Source organism: Dipodomys spectabilis, unplaced genomic scaffold (genome assembly GCF_019054845.1).
Source record: "Dipodomys spectabilis isolate Male_0828 unplaced genomic scaffold, ASM1905484v1 ptg000317l, whole genome shotgun sequence".
Taxonomy (NCBI): domain Eukaryota; kingdom Metazoa; phylum Chordata; class Mammalia; order Rodentia; family Heteromyidae; genus Dipodomys; species Dipodomys spectabilis.
The window spans coordinates 1,017,428-1,034,671 of NW_024870994.1; positions in this window are offsets into that span (position 1 = coordinate 1,017,428).

The following is a 17,244-nucleotide window of genomic DNA, read 5'->3' on the forward strand; positions in this document are numbered from 1 at the left end:
TACATCCTCCACTGGCTCACCCCATCCAACTCCTGAGTCCATCTGGCTGGTCAAAGCGGGAGGGGAGAACTCCTGGACAGGACCACCTCGAAGGTGCCCAGGAGAGAGTCACAGCAAAACCAAAGAAGAGGGGAGAGACAGAGAGAGACAGACACAGAGACAGAGAGAGACACAGATTACCTCTCCCCTGCTCCATTCCTTTCAGAAGAAAATGTTACCGGACTGCCTCTTACAGTGATACCAAGCTGATTGATTGCACCTGGTATCTGTCACTGAGAAAGATAATCAAAACCAGCCATTGCCTTGGTTGCTTGGCTGGCCAGGCTGTGACTCTGATAGCTAGGAAAGAGGGTCACCCCCTCCTTACAGGGTTACATCTCAGCCTGCCTGGTGTGGAGGCGAGGGGCCTGGGCTGGGCATCTGGGAATGCCCACTGGACAGAGATGTAAGGGGGTGGGTAGGAGGGACCCCAGCACAGAACACAGGAAGGGAAACCGAGGACCTTCCTGCGCCACCTCCTGCTGGGGCTCAGGCAGGCACATAGGTTTGGGGCAGTGACGGCCATTCCTAAAGCAGCTGGAGTCACCATCTGTTACTCGCCTGGGCCCTGGGACCCTGCCACAGCAGGTGCCGGGTCTGTCCCAGGAAGATGAGCTGAATGGCAGGGTTTTCAGTACGGCTCTGCATCACACACTGGCCTCCAGTTCACCCTAGGGTCAGCTCTGATCAACCACAACTCCACCCACCGGGCCCCCAGCCTCCCACCGCCCAGCTTCCCAGTCCCTCCTCCCAGTCCCCTGGCCAGGTAGTGGCTCCTGCCCACGTCACTCAGCGTTCAGCCTGTCTTTAGCATTTGGGGCAGGCCCCTTCTGACCACCATCTTGGAACTTTCCAAGACATGGGGATATGCCCCCCTGAGGAGCCAGCTGAGGAGAAGAGGGGGTTCAGTGTGGGCCCTGCTCAGTCTGAGAGGCCCACCCCTCCTTCCCCTGCCCCCTGACCTCTGGGACTCCGCCTGGAGAGGAAGCGAGGACCAGGGTGTGGGCACCGATATTTCCTGATTCCGGTGGTCTCGGTGGGAAGTACCGGGCCGGTCAGTGTCCCGCCCCACCCCTCCTGGCTCCCCATGGGGTGCTCCTAGTTCCTCTCCTGCTGTCAGCTAAGTGCACAGTTCATTTGTGAATGTGCTAATAAACCACCGTGAGATCATGCCGGCAATTTCCAGCCACCAATTCCCTCCCTCCCTCCTCTGCGTGACAGACACCTCAACACAGCCCACCATCATCATCACCACCCTGTTCACCCAGCTAATTACCTCCTGCCCACAGCAAGGTGACAGACTCCCTGGGCATCTGCGGGCTCAGAGTACTGATGTAGGTTCCAGAAAGGTCCCCTGCCTGGCCCCCCTGGGACTGTGGGTGGGGTCAGTCGGGTCCACACCCTCTTGTTTGACAGAGGAGGAGCCTGAGGTCTGGGAGGGACCAGCTGCTCCCATTTTGCAGGTAGGAACACAGAAGCATAAAGCAGTAAAATGACAATGCCATCTCCCACTCAGGCCTCCTTCCAGGTTCTTCCAACTCTGGACTTGCCTCACAGCTTCTCCCTGTGCCTGATCTCTTAGGAAAGGCTTTGAATTGTGACCACCTGGCAGAATGAGGGTTCAGCTTTCCCAACACTTACACCAGAATCCTGGTCTTGAATGACTTTCTGGTCCCCTGTGTAGCCCAGAGCCCATCACTGTAGCCAGGGATGCTCTGATTGGTCAGGATGAGGAAAGGGGTGCTCTGATTGGTCAGGTGAGAATGTGTAATACCTGAAACTGCCAATGACTTTGCCCATGGAGTCACTGAGAGCAAAGAGGTTGCTTAGCAACCAGCTGCAGCTCTTTTCTGGTACCCAGGACTGCAAAAGCCCTGATGCCAGGGTTCTGAATGTGGAATTACTGTGGAGCGAACCTCGGTACTGGACTTCAGAGGAGAGAGGGAAGCAAGGGTGACCTTGGTTCAAATTCTGGCAGTGACTCGAACTAGGAGACCTTGGGCAAATGCTTCTCTGCGGGGTCCTGGTCATGTAAAGTGGAGATGATAACAGTGCACTTCGGAGAGTGATCAGGAATCCATCACACTAATTGTGTGTTTGTGGGGGACCTGGAAGAAAGCCTTTCCTGGAGCAGGGCTCAGTAAAGAGAGCTGACCCAGCTGGTACTGGGAGGAGGAAGTGTCACACGCACACCTCACCTGAACCTCTATCCCAGGTCCCCTGGGCATCGAGGGGGGGAGGCCGGGAGCAGACTTCAAAATGGAACCACAGCCTGTGAACCTCCTCGATTCTGAGGTCAGGCTTAAGGACTCCCCACCCTCACTCCTGATGAGAAAGGCCCAGCAGGCCCTGCATACCTCACCAGCCACACACAGCACTACACCTCTGCCATCAGATCTGAGTTCAAATCCCAACTCCCCACCAAAGCCACCGTGTATCAAGGGCCTGTTGTGGCCAGCATCTTGTTACACACCTGACAGGGACCTAGTCCGGTGTGCGTGCGCACAGCTCGGAGTGATGTCTGCACACGCCCACCTCCACCATGACATCATTACCCAGCAGCTGCTGGTGGTTTTCCAGAGCGTAATGGTGGAGCCTTGGCACCCTCCCTCCAGCTCCAGCCAACTCCTTTTGCTGACTGACACCAGTGCTCTGTGTACATGCACAGAGGGCCCCTCAGGTACCCCACCCCTGTGCGTCCACTCAACAGCGTCACATCGGCTGGGACGGAGCCCCCGACCCTCCCCCCCGTGCTCTTGGAGATGGAGGCCGGGTACCAGGGGGCCCCTGATCCTCCACGCTGTCTCACACACGCTGTTACACCTTCTTCAGATCATGGCGACCCAGGATCGGGTCACCAAAGCAGGACCAGAAGGTTCTTGATTTCCTCAGAGGAAAAAAGCTCAAGGACAGATGCAAAGGACGCTCAGCAGGAGCAGCTCATTAATGCGGAGCATAGTGAATGCAAAGGAAAGGCGCACTCTGGAGGGGCAGAGCTGGCAGGCTGGAGAACCCGGGGCTGGGCAGAGCGCCCCAACAGCTCATGATGTCTTCACAAGCTTTTTATCCACCCCGCCCCCTCTTTGATACTAGGATTGAACTCAGATCCTCACGCTTGCTAGGCAGTCTCCAGCCTGCTCTGGTTACTTGTGAGGTAGGGTCTTGCTTTTTTGCCCAGGACGGCCTGGATCACAATCCTCCTATTTATGATTTCTACTATAACTGGGATGACAAGCAGAACCACCGTGTCCAGTTCTTGGTTGCGATGACATCTCATGAACTATTTTCTTCCCCTGGGCTTCCCAGAAACCTCCATCCTCCTGATAATTAGGATATCCATCCCAGATAATTAGGATTATGGGGGGTGAGCCACTGGCCCCTGGCTATGACCTCAGGTTTTCATTGAGACCTAAGGACCTGGGGGTGGTCATTCCTAGGAAATTGAGTTTGTGGATCATCCACACATTGGGTGGCCATGGTGGTCAGCCTCAGGCTGTCATTTCTGTGAGCTGAAGGAATGCCACAAGGTGTTCAGTTAACATCAGCAGGACAGAACATGACTTTTTAAACCAACAGAACATCCAAGTCATCAGTCTCAGCCATCAGGGGTCCTAACTCCACACCTAATCCCTGTGTTACCAGAAACACCCTCAGTTTCCCCTCCAGGCTCTCCCAGCATCTACAGCTGTGCCTTGCTGCTGTGATTCACAACAATCCCTACCCCCAGAGTGAAGAGGTGAGGCCTTGGGCAGCAATTCAGTCACAGAGCTCTACCTCCAGAATGGGGTCCGCATGTTTCCCAGAGGACCCATGTCAAAGGGGAATCTCGCTCTGTCTCTCTCTCGCTCTGTCTCTCTCTTCCATTTGCTTTTCTTTACCATGTACAGACAGCAAGAAGGCTCCATTTTCAAAGCTAAGAGAGTTCTGTCAGAGCCTTCACCCTGCACTTCTTAGACTCCAGAGCCATGAGAAGTGCATTTCTATGGTTGAAAGAGGGAACCAAGGACAGAGTAGGGAGATTCGCTCTTTGGCTGCTACTTACAACAAGGAAGCAGCAGAAGACATGCAAGCCAGCCTCACTTTCTCCTCGTAGTACACAGGACAAAGCTGGCCCCCAGCTGCTGGGCGTACCTTGTCTGTCCGGGTGTGCCACCCGGTGGATGCCCCCTGGGCAGCCCTCCCCCCCCCCCCCAGGTGTGGTGAAGAGGCGCAGACAGCCTGCAGAACTGCTCCAAACCAGTCTTCAAGCTCTTATGGATCCACCCCAGCAATGTGGGGCCGGGGACAATTAGCTTGGGGCACCCTTGCCTGCCAGCTCCCTCTGTGTCCACGTGCCTACCCCTGCCCTTCCTGTCTACTGCCCAGCTTGCACAGCCTGCTCCTAAACTGAGTGCAATCGGATGGAGACATTTGTGCATGAAGGACACAGGGCGAGCCCTCGTAGCAGGAGCCTAGTTCATTAACATTGCTGTAACTACTGAGCTTTGTACATCCACATCTTTCACACACACACAAAAATAGATGACCTCACCTCCTCCGCCAGCCCTAGCCCAGGTGCAGACAGACAGCTCGGGTGGAAGGTGAGAAGCTGGGAGGCAGCCTCGCCCAGGGCAACAGACCAGCTTCAATATTTTAGGAGAAGCTGGGTCAGCCAGCCAAGACCTGTTTTCTCCAGCACCAGCCTGAGAGGTGTGCAGAAAAACAGATCGAATTTCTCTCCATGACTCAAGCTTCCCTCTGCCATGAGCCACAACTGAAGTCATTCACCACCCCGCGCTCTCCGTGACTTTGATGGGCTGGAGGCCTTCATCTCTGAGCGATGATGCTTAAATCCCAGACCCAGAACTCAGTGCTCCCCAGCACCTCCCTGCCCTTCACACACAGCCTCACACCTGCCACTCGGCTCCACTTTACTACTAGGTTTTAACAACTCACCTTTCCAATTATAGTCTCAAAACAAGCAATACTGTCTAGAAAACCATATTATTTGATGTGTGTTTGTGTGCCTGCTGGTACTGGGGCTTGAACGCAGGGCTTAGTCACTGTCTCTTAGCCTTTTCACTCAAGGCTGATGCTCTACCACTTGAGCCACCACTTTCCTTCTGATTTAACTGGGTAATTGAAGATATAAATGTTACAGACTTTCCTGTGGGGGCTGGATTTGAACCATGAGTAGCTAGGATTACAGGCATGGGTACTCAGCTTCCCATTCCAAACTTCTGAGCAAGCAATGTCTGCTGGGACTAAGGAGGCGCCAAACACACAGAAGTTTCAAAGGTGAAGTCTTAGTTTCCCAGCCAGTTCCAAAGGCTGCATGAGCTGGAATCAGGTGCCCACAGCACCCCCTGCAGGCCAAACCTCTCCAGCCCTTCTCTTTGGGAAGACACCTTGGAAAGATGGCTGAGGAGATGCATGTGGGGGGAGGAGGGGCGGGGACGGGTGTGTACACACATGTGCATAAGCATATGTGTGTGTGCATTTCACTACAAGTAAATAACTAGATCTTACAAAACCAGAATTCTTTGAGAAGTCGAGAAGGGAATTTTCAGCTCTCACTACAGCCTCAACTTTAAATAACAGAGTTTATTAGCAAATCAACTGCACCAAAATAGGCATGAGCCAGGGTGTGCGTAGGACTGGGTGCCAGGGGCTAAGCTGCTGGATCAGCAGCTTCTGGGCACCCTGGATGAGCTCATTCCCTTTCCTAAGTGTCAACCTGTCTGTAAAATGCATGCACACATTATTTATTCAGCCCTGTGGTCATGCAACGGGAATTTATTGAGTACCTACTAGGACAGGAACATAGTGGGGAAGGGGAGGCCCTACTCCATGAGCTGTTCAGTGGCTTTGAACAGGGCACATGTGTGTCACCTGGCAGCCCTGCTTGTCACAAGTTCCTCAGCGTGAGGCTGTGTTTTCTACAGCTTCTCATTGGCTTAAAATCCAGGTGTGGGCCAGGCCCCATCTCTCCTCCAGGACTCCCTGGAGTTGGAAGACTGCACTTTCTCCCCTTGCTTCCTGCCCAGCTCCCTCCTTCTTCACCAGCAGAGAGATAGTAGGTCCTTCTAGAATTTCAAAACTTTCTCCTGCTTTCCTCTTCTGCTCCTCAAAGCTTATATAATTTCACGCACTCTGCCCAACTAATCCAGATTAATCTTCTTCTATTCCAGGAATATAAGAATTAGGGCTGGGGTGTCTATGGGGGCTGCATTTCCACAAGGACATGTATGAAGAGAATGTTCCAGACAGAGCAGCAGCTATCGAGGCCAAGCACCAACCCATACATAACTTCAGGACTGGGGAATGATCTCAGGGCCTTGTGCTTGCTAGGTAGACATTATACCACTTGAACCACACACCCCAGCCATTTTGCCTTTCAGTTTGTTTTTTTGGGGAGGGGGAGAATAAGGAAGGATTTTTTAAAAAATTATTATCTTTAAGTGGTTGTACAAAGAAGTTCCCATTGTACAAAACAGTTTATGAATACAAAGTGTCTGGTAACAAAGTCTGGTGCTATTTTTCCCAGGCCAACTTCAACCCTTAATCCTCCTGTCTCTGCCCCCTACATAGCTGGGATCACAGGCACGTGCCACCGTACTCAGCACCTAGCTGACAATTTTTAAGAAGATGACTTGCTCCTGTGCAACCAAAGGCCAGGGCGGAGGTAGGAAGGGCATCTGGAAATCCACAGCCATAGAGGCCATGGCGGGGACCAGGGAAGGGTGCAGGTGGGGTGGGGAGTGAGGAGTGGGGGTTCTGGTGTTCTGGGAACCTTTACTGGCTTTAAATAAACACAGCTTCTCTAATGGAGTGGAGACTTCTCCGATGTTCCCCTTGAGCTGAGCATAAACCGGGATTCAAGGAACTTCCATCCTGGACTGTCCATCACCCTCCAGCTGGAAGCAAGGTTAAAACTGAGCAAAACCCAGGAATCCACATCTGTCTCCTCAGCTCGCTGCCAGGCCATTGACAAGTGTTAGGAGGTAAAATCTCAATCTTATAAGAACTCAGAGGGCAGGAAAAGTCAGGACACTCAGGCTATGTAGATCCACATCACTGCAGCTTCTGTCCAACTGCCAGGTATGGAAACGCTGCTGGGGTTGGAGGTAGGAGGCTGTGGGGTGACTTTCCTCTCTGGACTGGTGTCCTGGGGAACACACACAGGTCTTCAAAGTTCATGGCAGCATCAGCCTCCACGGCTCGTCCTGAGATCAAACCAGGCGGCCCTCGGCACTGCCTTTGATTAGCTATGCATGAGGCTCACGCAAAGGGTCTGAATGCCAAATAAGGCACATAATTATTTTCCAAAGACACACGGTCTGGTTTCATCCCCTGAAGAGTTCCAGGCCCTGGAAATGGGGCGGGCCTCCCAGGGCTGGGGTGTAGAAGGGCCCACATTGGGTTTAACATGCTACCCTCTTAAACATCCTAGCAAGCTTTGAACGAGGGCCCCATATTTGCATGCTGCAGCTGCTTGAACATGGTCCAGGAACCGACTTCCTCATTTGCATTTCAGAGGGGACGGACAGTCCCAAGCTGTGGAGTGGAAGATGAGCAATTGTCCTCATGGCTGCTCTAGATGCCTGAGGATGCAGATCCTCAGGGCCTGAGGATGCAGATCCTCAGGACCTGAGTGGTGCCTTGATTGATTGTGGCTTCCGCCACCATCCAAGGAAAGACGTATCAATTTATCCAAGGACAGATGATCAGAGACTAGAACAGAAATGTTTCCAACCTCCATCCTGTAAACAAAGAAGCCATAGTTCAGTGATCCCCTGATCAAACCCAGCCTAAAGCGCAGGGAGCAGGGCCAAGAGGTAGAAGAGGTTACCTTCCATGTTCCCAGCCTCACTCCAGTGATGTTCCACCCTTGGCCAAGTTCATTGCATTGGTCTTCAGAGTACAAACTGAGCAGTGGTTACATGGTGCTTACAGACCCAGTGAGTGTGGTACCATCTCAGTGGGATCCTCCAGTAATGCACTGACATAAGACACTGGAGGATTTTTCTAGAAAAGGGAATCCCCTTTGGCCTAGAGGCTAATGAAGACAAGCTCTACTCCCTGGAAGGTGGCAGGTATAGCTACATTTGTGGGGGGGAGAGGCTTGGACTCGGCCTGGGCACTGTCCCTCAGCTCTTAGCTCAAGGAAGCACTCTACCATTTAAGCCACAGTGCCACTCTCAGTTTTCTGGTGGTTCATTGGAGATAAGAGTCTCACAGACATTCCTGCCTTGGCTGGCTTTGAACCACGATCCTCAGATCTCAGCCTCCTGAGTAGCTAGGATTACAGGTGTGAGCCACGGGCACCCGGCTCGCTATATAATTTTTAGAGCTCATTGCAAATGAGACATGTAGGTTCTTTGTGCAGGAAGTTTTAAGAATTTCAAATCAGTGGCAGTAGAGTACCTAGCCAAGTACAGGCCCTTCTGAGCTCGGGCTCTGTGCCAAGAATCAAGTCAAACCTTCTCCAGCCAGCCCTGGAGGTGAGCATGGCACTGGGAGGCATCTGGAGGTGATTCCGGATCAAGGTCAGTGAGAGAAAATGTGCTCCAGCTCAGGGTGCCATTAGAGGGCCAGGCTAGAGGCGACTGCTGAATAAAAGACCCAGCTCCAGCATCCGAGGCCACCGTCACCTTGACGACTGAGTCATCAAATCACACCTCATGCCAGCAACCACTCTGTGGTCCCCGAGGTTGTTGGGACCCTTGGCATAGGCCGGCTGGTTTGTACAAATAATCACCTTCCAGGTCGTGGCTCCCTGGGGGCTGGTGAGTCAGAGTCACCACTGAGGGACACTGAGAATGGTGGGCAACCTTCGTATAAACAGTTGGACAGGCGCCTCAGTTTCCCCATCTGTGAAATGTGCCAGGCACCAACACCTGCCTCCTAGATGGCTGGGAGGGGCTGATGTGTTGGCAGACGAATGGCTGAGGTAGGCGGGAAGGACCTCCCTGCCCTTTGGTGGAGCTGCTGACACCTAGCTTTGGGACTGTGGCCTCCAGCCCTGGGGGAGGCAGGGAGGGCAGCGCCTGAGGTTTTCACTTGGTGGCAATTAGCTATGACAGTCCTCAGAAACAATCGGGGAAGGACAGATATAGACTGTAAGGCTGGGCTCTCAGGAGCCTTTCTGGCTTGCCCTATCTTCAACAAAGTTGCTAGAATAAAATCTCTGGAAGAAACATGTAAGTTCCTAAAACTCCAAACAGCAGCCCCAGGTTTTCATGCTTAGGAAAGTTGTATGCCTAGGGCCACGCGTGGACAGAGGGGCTGCTCCAAGCTGCCAGAGCTGCAGGGACACGGGCAGTGGGGTCACCCCTCGACACTGTGCATGGACGGTCACCAGTGCAGAGTGGCTAAGCCTGGCTTTGGGTGTGCTGGGAGACACTGAGCCAGCCCCCACCTTCCCACCCCCTCCCCACCCAGATCCCAGTCTAGGCCAAACGCATAGGCAGATACTTGTCATTTTATTACACTCCATTTTATGTCATCTCATTTCATCCATTCACTTGAGCCAGCACATTTTCTTCAAACGATCGGTGAGATTGGGGGAGGGGGGGTCTTCATGGTACTGCCCATCCCCATGTGGTAACAGAGTCTGTCCGGTCTACTCAGAAGGTCAAAACTCCACAGAGCCCTTCCATCTCCAGACCCCAGAAGGCTCCCTCCCTCGCCTGCCCTTCATCCTGCCGCAGGTTTTAAACAGTCTCTTTCTGAACCATCCTCAGATTAGCTGAGAGGAGGCTTCCATCTGCTTCCTGTCAGCACACTGAGCAGTCAAGCTGGGCTTGGACAGAGCAAGAATGGCGTGAGGACCGTCCAAATCCGAGTCTCCCAAGCCCCCCATGCTGTGGGCCCTCACAGCCCTGTCAGCACCCTGGGCACCGGGCTTTCCGATTAGTGATGACTGGCTGATTCTCCCCCACACTCCATAACTGCGGGAAGACTGACCTTAGGATGCCAGGACCTCATGCTGCCTGCTCAGTCCCGCATCCTTCTCCCTGAAGGACAGCCTGTCTCGTTGCTTTATCCCTCTAGGCTCTCTGCAGCACTGATTTAGAAATTCCAGATGACCCATGGAGAGTTCTTTATTGCAGCAGCGGGCAACTGATCTACAATAACACGTAAAAAGATAGGGGTCCCCAGGCGGAGACAGCAGCTGCAGCTCAGAATGGAAACCAGAGCTGAGATGTGTACGGGATCCACCTGCTGCCGGTATGGCTTGTCCTCCAGGGTAGCCCCCTCTGCCCCTGCTACACACGCGCACGCGCGCACACACACACACACATTCACGTACATACACACAGTCTCAGCCTCCATGTTTGGAAAGCTTCTTGGATCAGACCCTGTCTTGCATTAAACTTATTGAACTGCAATTTCCTTCGTTTTTTTTAATGGCACTGGGGTATAAATTCAGGGTTTCCCACTTGCTAAGCAGTCGTTCTACCAAGTGAGCCCTGCTCCCAGCCAATTTGTTCTGATGATTTCTGAGCTAGGATCTTGCTTTTTTTTTTTTTTTTTTTGCCCAAGCTGGCAAGAAGTACTGGATTGCCATCCCCTTCCTGATGCTTCCTGACAGGCCTGAACCACCATGCCCAGCCATTCTGTTGAGATAGGGTCTTGCAAGCTACTTTTTGCCCAGGCTGATGTAGACTATGATCCTCCCAATCTCAGCTTGATGAGTAGCTATGATTCTAGGCACACATCACACTTGTGAATCTGCACAGAGACAGCAGATGGGGACAGAAGGGTTGGAGAGCAAGTGCCTTCATGTTCAAGCCCAGCATCTAGGCTTAGTCTTTACCAACCAGGATAGGAAGAGCCTAAATGTGTTCTGAGTGGCTAAGTGACCTGAGGAGGATCTATCTCATGGGACCGAGGGACAGCCAAGACTTTCTGTGTATTTTGCCCTGACTTCTCTCCTGTGCCAGTCCTACCCTCTGATACGACTTCGTGTGGGGTTTAGGGCCCAGGGCACGGATTCCTGGCCATAAGAAACCCTCTTCTCCACCCCCAGAAGTATCCTATCTTAGTCACTGCTGACATCGATACTGGGAACTTTCCAGGGACTTCTTGTCCTCCAACTTGTCACATTTAGAATTTGTGAGAACATGCTCACAGATGGGCTCTCTATTGATTTACTATCCAATTTTCATATTCTCAAGCAAAAATAGCTGTCTCTGCTCATCTCAGCTGTCAGAACGGAGGTGAGGTAGAAAGGCTCAGCCGCAGACACCAGAGTGGCAGCGCCCACAGCCTCTCAGACTTGGAAGGGACAAGCGACACTCATGCCAGGGCTCTCTGCCTTGTCACTAGAGTCCCGTCTTGCTAGTTATTGAACTGGGACAGGAACTGAGGAGATGGTGTTGGGGAGCTCACAGACTTTCTGTGAGAGACAGATAATCTGGCTTCCAAGAGTCTACATCCAGAAATAAGATCTGGGTTATCTCTAGTGGGGAACCTCCAGCAGGGACAACATAGCCCCCATGTAGATCCTGAGCTAGGTACCAGATTCTGCTACAGAGCAGAATCTCATGATGCCATCTTGCCCTCAGAAGTCCTTTAGCAGGGCCAGTCATGGTCATGTGCCCTTAGAGGGTTCCATCTGAATGCTCATTGGCCAAGTCCAGGTCACATGGTCTTAGAGGATTCCATCTGGATCTCATTGGCCAAGTCCTGGTTACATGCCCTTGGAGGGTTCCATCTGGATGCTCATTGGCCAAGGCCTGGTCACATGCCCTTAGAGGGTTCCATCTGAATGCTCATTGGTCAAGTCCAGGTCACATGCCCTTGGAGGGTTCCATCTGGATGTTCATTGGCCAAGTCCTGGTCACATGGCCTTGGAGGATTCCATCTGGATGCTCATTGGCCAAGTCCTGGTCACATGTTCTTAGAGGGTTCCATCTGGATGCTCATTGGCCAAGGCCTGATCTCCTGATCTCTGTTCCTGCTGAAGAGAAATTGAGGCAGCATCTTTCAAGCTTCACTGTTGGAAATGGGTGGCTCCTTTGGGGAAATTGCCCAGGTACAGGATAATGCAGTGCAGTTGAAACCATGCCAGGCATCTCCTGCACATGGGAGAGGCCTGGTCTTCCCCAATTCTCTTATTATTTCTTTCCAGGTCTTCTTGGGCCAGTCTTACTAGAAGAGCTTGTGACCTCAAGGATTCTGCACTCTTGAGTCTCTTGAACTCATGGCTTACCCACAAGAGAAACTGACTCTATGTAGATAACTTAAGCCATAACACAGCTTGATGAAAATGATTCACGTAAGGTTGAGAAAAGCAAAGTTGAGCAACTGGGCTTTAAGAATGTCGAGGGCCTGGGAGGTGTCAAGGCCCCGGACAGCAGGGAACAACAGGCCCTCCCTCGCCAGTCTCTCTGTGGCTTTGTTTCATAGCACAGCCTAAAATTACCTTGGATTTATGTTTGCTGGTCCTCTTTCTCTTTTTTCTTTTCCTGTGTCTCCACCTAAATTGGGCAGAGACGGAGTCAGGTCTGTTCACTGGTGGGTGGTGAGAGTTCAGGTCAAGGCAGGCCAGGGCAGCCCTCAGCAAAGTCTGCCTGAGGTACATGCGTAGACAGCTCAGTGAAGAATGGGCCTGAGTGCTGGGTTTGCTAATCCTCCTCCGCTAAGTCAGGAATTCTGTTACTGCCAAGCCCAGCGTGTGGAGGTTAAGAAGGGCTGGAATAACTAGATCTCTGATTTCCTCTTGTGTCAAGATGGATGGTCCTGCTGTGAACCCCCAGGAGACAGTCTTCCGTCTTTCTTAGAGAATTCATCTCCTGCCCATGATCAGATATGTTCTATGTACCAACAGAAGATGAGTTAATGGAGGCAGACACCGGTCACAGGGGATGTGGGCCTTATCTGTCATTCCACAGGGAACTGTCTTCGACTCAGTACCCAGGAGCTATGACCTAGGGCAGAAACCCCTGAGACAGTTCCATTTAAAATGCATAAAGGTTTTTTGGTTGTTGTTTTTTGGGGGGAGGGGGGGGAGGGCCCAAAGGGGAGTGCCAGGACAGAGGGAGGAAGGGTGAACAATCGCAGTCGTGGTATTCAGTAGACACTATGTGGAAAATGAGCTGTGCAGCTTATGGGCAGGGAAGGAGGAAACTCGAAAGAAAGGGGTGACATTGTCCAAAAATGAAACGTACTCATTACCTGACTTATGAAATGGTAACCCTTCCTACAACAACAGCTTAATGATAACAATAAAGTTATGTGTTTTAAACGCACACAGGGAACTTAACTGCTGATGTTGAAATCATAAAAAATTTGTCCCTGAAGTCCAAGTTAGAAATACAGATGAGATGCTTGACCTTGTAACAATCACAAATCTCGTGTTAAAGAAATAATATGAGCCAGGCGCCGGTGGCTCACGCCTACAATCCTAGCTACTCAGGAGGCTGAGATCTGAGGATCACAGTTCAAAGCCAGCCCGGGCAAGGAAAGTCCATGAGACTCTGATCTCCAATAAACCACTAGAAAACTGGAAGTGGCGCTGTGGCTCAAGCAGTAGAGCGCTCACCTTGAGCTGAATAGCTGAGGGACAGCGTCCAAGCCCAGAATTCAAGCCCCACAACTGACCAAAAAAAGAAAGAAAGAAAGAATATGAGCAGCCACATTAAATCCAGTGACTGTCACTACCAACAAATAATTATAAAATTGTTTGTTCCTACTCTCATCTGGAAAAACAACTGATACCCAACAAGGACCTGCTGTAGACTTTTAAAAAGCTACTCAGAAATGAACACGATGAAATTCGCTACTTTATTATTCCTCCTGGGCACTTCACACTGAAAGTCTCCCCGCTCCGTGCTTATCCACATTGCTTCCTTCCAAGAAAAACTTACTACCCAGATTCCTTAAGGACATATTTCCCCTTTTCTTTTCTATGTTTTTCCTTGGCTCTGTTTAAATAAACTATTGATTTGTTTTCAAGGTAATTTAAGAGGGTAATACAGTTGTGATTTGATAAGTGTACCCATAACGCACTCAGGGTAAACACACTTTAGGGGTTCAATTAGGTCTCCTTATTTTGTTAAGAAATCAAATTGACCAAACAATGACTAGTCACTGGGGATTTCTGGGTAGGATGGATGGGTATGAGACTGCATGTGATATTAATAATGCAGGACAAATTAGCCAAAGGCAAATGGATGTTCAAGGGCGAGGAGGCTCCTGCAGACAAGCCCCCTGCCAGGAGGCATGGACTCCAGAGAACCAGAGCAAAGTCCAGAGTTTGGAAGCCAAGAGAACTAGCTCTAGGTGGGCTCCAAATGCCCATCCCAGAGTGGCCAGCCCAATTGTCCACTCCAGGACCAGGCACGTTCATCTTCAAAGACACACATTCACTCATATCCACCAGGACACATTTGTTTGCAAACTCTGAAACACCCAAGTACGGCTGACTTTAGATCAAGCTTGAGCTTAGGCCTGTCTGGTTCCAGAGGCTCAAACTTCCTATCAGAACCCGAAAACCTCTTATTTCAGAAAATCTGCTTGGACTGGCCTCCCATTGAGGCTCCTGCTTTCTCTTGGGTGGTTCCAGAAGCCTTCTAACATTTACATCCTAGGTTCCCCCCCCCCCACCCCTGCAGACAAGACCCAGGATTGGCTCTGACTGGGTCATGTGCCATTTCTGAACCAATCATGTGGCCGGAGTCCTATGGTACCTGATCGGTCAAGTCTGATCACATGATTACCTGTGCCTCAAACCCCGCAGAGAAGCCAGAGCCAGCACAGAGAGTGTGTCTGTCCTTCTGTCCTTCTAGACACAGCATCCTCCAAAGTCTACCTGAGGCCCTGAGCCGCCCTGTCCTCAGATGGCCTTTGGTGTCTGGACCTCTCCTCCCCTGACCTCCTCTCCCAGGCCCAGCCCTCCAGAGTGTGACCTCGCCCCAGCTCCCTTCCCACCCATCAGCTGTGACTCCTGGCCTGTCTGGGGCCTCTCCTGATCCCGACTCAGCATTCTTCCCAGTGTGTGGACTCTGATCTCCAGCCGTGTCACCATTCAAGCCTCCGAGGTCCTGGTGGTCCTTGCTCACTTGCAGGAGGGCGTGGCAGTGGGGGGCGGGAGGAGGGAGTGCAGAGTCTGCACAGCATGCTTTGACCTCAGAGCAAAAGTCACACAAAGGGGTTTTCATGGAAACAAAGAAACAGGTGGTTTGTATGTATATTTTACCATATCATAAACCCTATTATACATGCACAATATACATACACACCCTAAAATTACAGAAGACACTGGACAATTCAGCTGCTCGTAGATTACAGGTTAGCAGGGAAAGTAAGCCTTCATCATCATCATCACCACCACCACCATCACCGCTGCCTGAAGATTGATTGCGTGCCATTCTGAACCTTTTAAGTTTTTTAATGTTACTTCCTTCTTTTATAGAAAGCCCCTCCCGTAAATATGAAATTTCTGTTCTCATTTGATAAATGAAAAAAGTAAGGCACAGAAAAACGAAGGCACAAAGCACACAGGTATCCAGTGGAGTCAAGTTCTAGGGTGGCATTGACCTTGGAAGACCCCGAAGCTGAGAGGTGGTTGGGGGTCCAGCTCTGGCCCCAGGATGGGACAGGACGCTGTCATCATCCGGGGCCTTTGTGATGAATTCCAGGTGCGTGACACAGGTACAGGGGCAAGGGCATGACCATGCAGGCTCTCCCACAGCCCTGGAGGTGAATATGAACTTGCACAGTAAACTCGGCCGCATTACACTGCTGAGATTTGGTCTCTTATCTTTTATGTCACTGCAGGATCACACCAGATATCCCAGGGGATCTGAGCCTCATGCTAATGTGTTCATTCTTTTTAACAGGGAAAAAAATGGACTCAAATATCACTTGTGTGATTAAAACGACACTTAATAAAAAGAAACCTGAGATGTGACAATGGCGGGAGCATTAATCTTTACTCTGAAACCCTAATGAATTAAGACATTCCAGATGCCTATGCTTTCTCAGTGGTTAATGAGTAACAATTAAAACCTGGTTTTCTATGTAAAGGATTTTGGTTGTTTTTCTAAAAGGTTCTACTGGTGTGTTTGCTGCTCTGATCCATTCTCTCTTCAGGTATTTCTGGTGCTGGGGATTGGACTCTGGGCTTTGTGCTTACTAGACAGGCTCCCTACCACTTAAGCATGCCTCTAGCCCCTTTTTGCATTGATTTTGTGTGTGTGTGTGTTGGTATTGGGGCTTGAACTCAGTGTATGTGTTGGTATTGGGGCTTGAACTCAGTGTATGTGTTGGTATTGGGGCTTAAACTCAGAGCCTGAGTGCTGTCCCTTAGCTTTTTCACTCAAACCTGGGACTCTACCCCCATGAGCCACAGCTCCACTTTCAGCTTTTTGGTGGTCCATTGGAGATCAGAGTCTCTGGGACTTTCCTGCCTGGGCGACAGAATGAGGAGGAAGAGGGAGAGGAGGGGGAGGAGGAGGAGGGAGGGAGAGAGGGAGGGAAGGGAGAGGGGGAAAGGGAAGGGGAAGGGGAAAGGAGGGGAAGGGGAGGGGAGGGAAAAGGGGGGAGAGGGAAAGAAGAAGGACACAGCAGAACATAAACACACCTTTGGTGTGATTACCACTGTGGTTTGGGGGTGCTTGCTCTTAGTACCCAAGCCCAGGTCTCCATGTTGAATCAGGGCCATGGTGACAGATGTGGGACATTTGTCTTGATGCTGACCAAGCAGAGCATTCAGTTTCTACTCAGAGTGTTTAGCCCAGATAAATAAAACTAAAACTGATTTTTGCTTTACATATTTTCTTGCTGGGGCACTAGCGTGGACTGGAGAGAGGCGGCCACAGTGCCAGCTCTAAGACATTTCTTGGCACTGTCACAAGTAAAGAATATTAAACCCAGAACTCAGGTGTTTGGGGACTTCGTAAGGGCCACCTCTTATTGCAACTTAATTAAGAAGCTGTGTTGAGAAGCGCTGGGCTATTAAACAGGATGGCAGGCTGTGCTATTCCGGGCTGCAGAGCGACGCGGCCTTTATTACTCTTAACCGCTTCTATGAAAGCAAAGTAGGTTTGCGTTCAACTTGGGGACTAATCCATTAGTCACTGCGGAATCTCTGAGGACAGGCAGGTCCATTTCAAACCTAATTTGCAGTTGGTTTTTCATTTTAGTGGTTTTGGAATAGAATTCATCTCCAAAACCCTAGTGTGTTTGGTTACGTCATGCAAATATCCAATACCC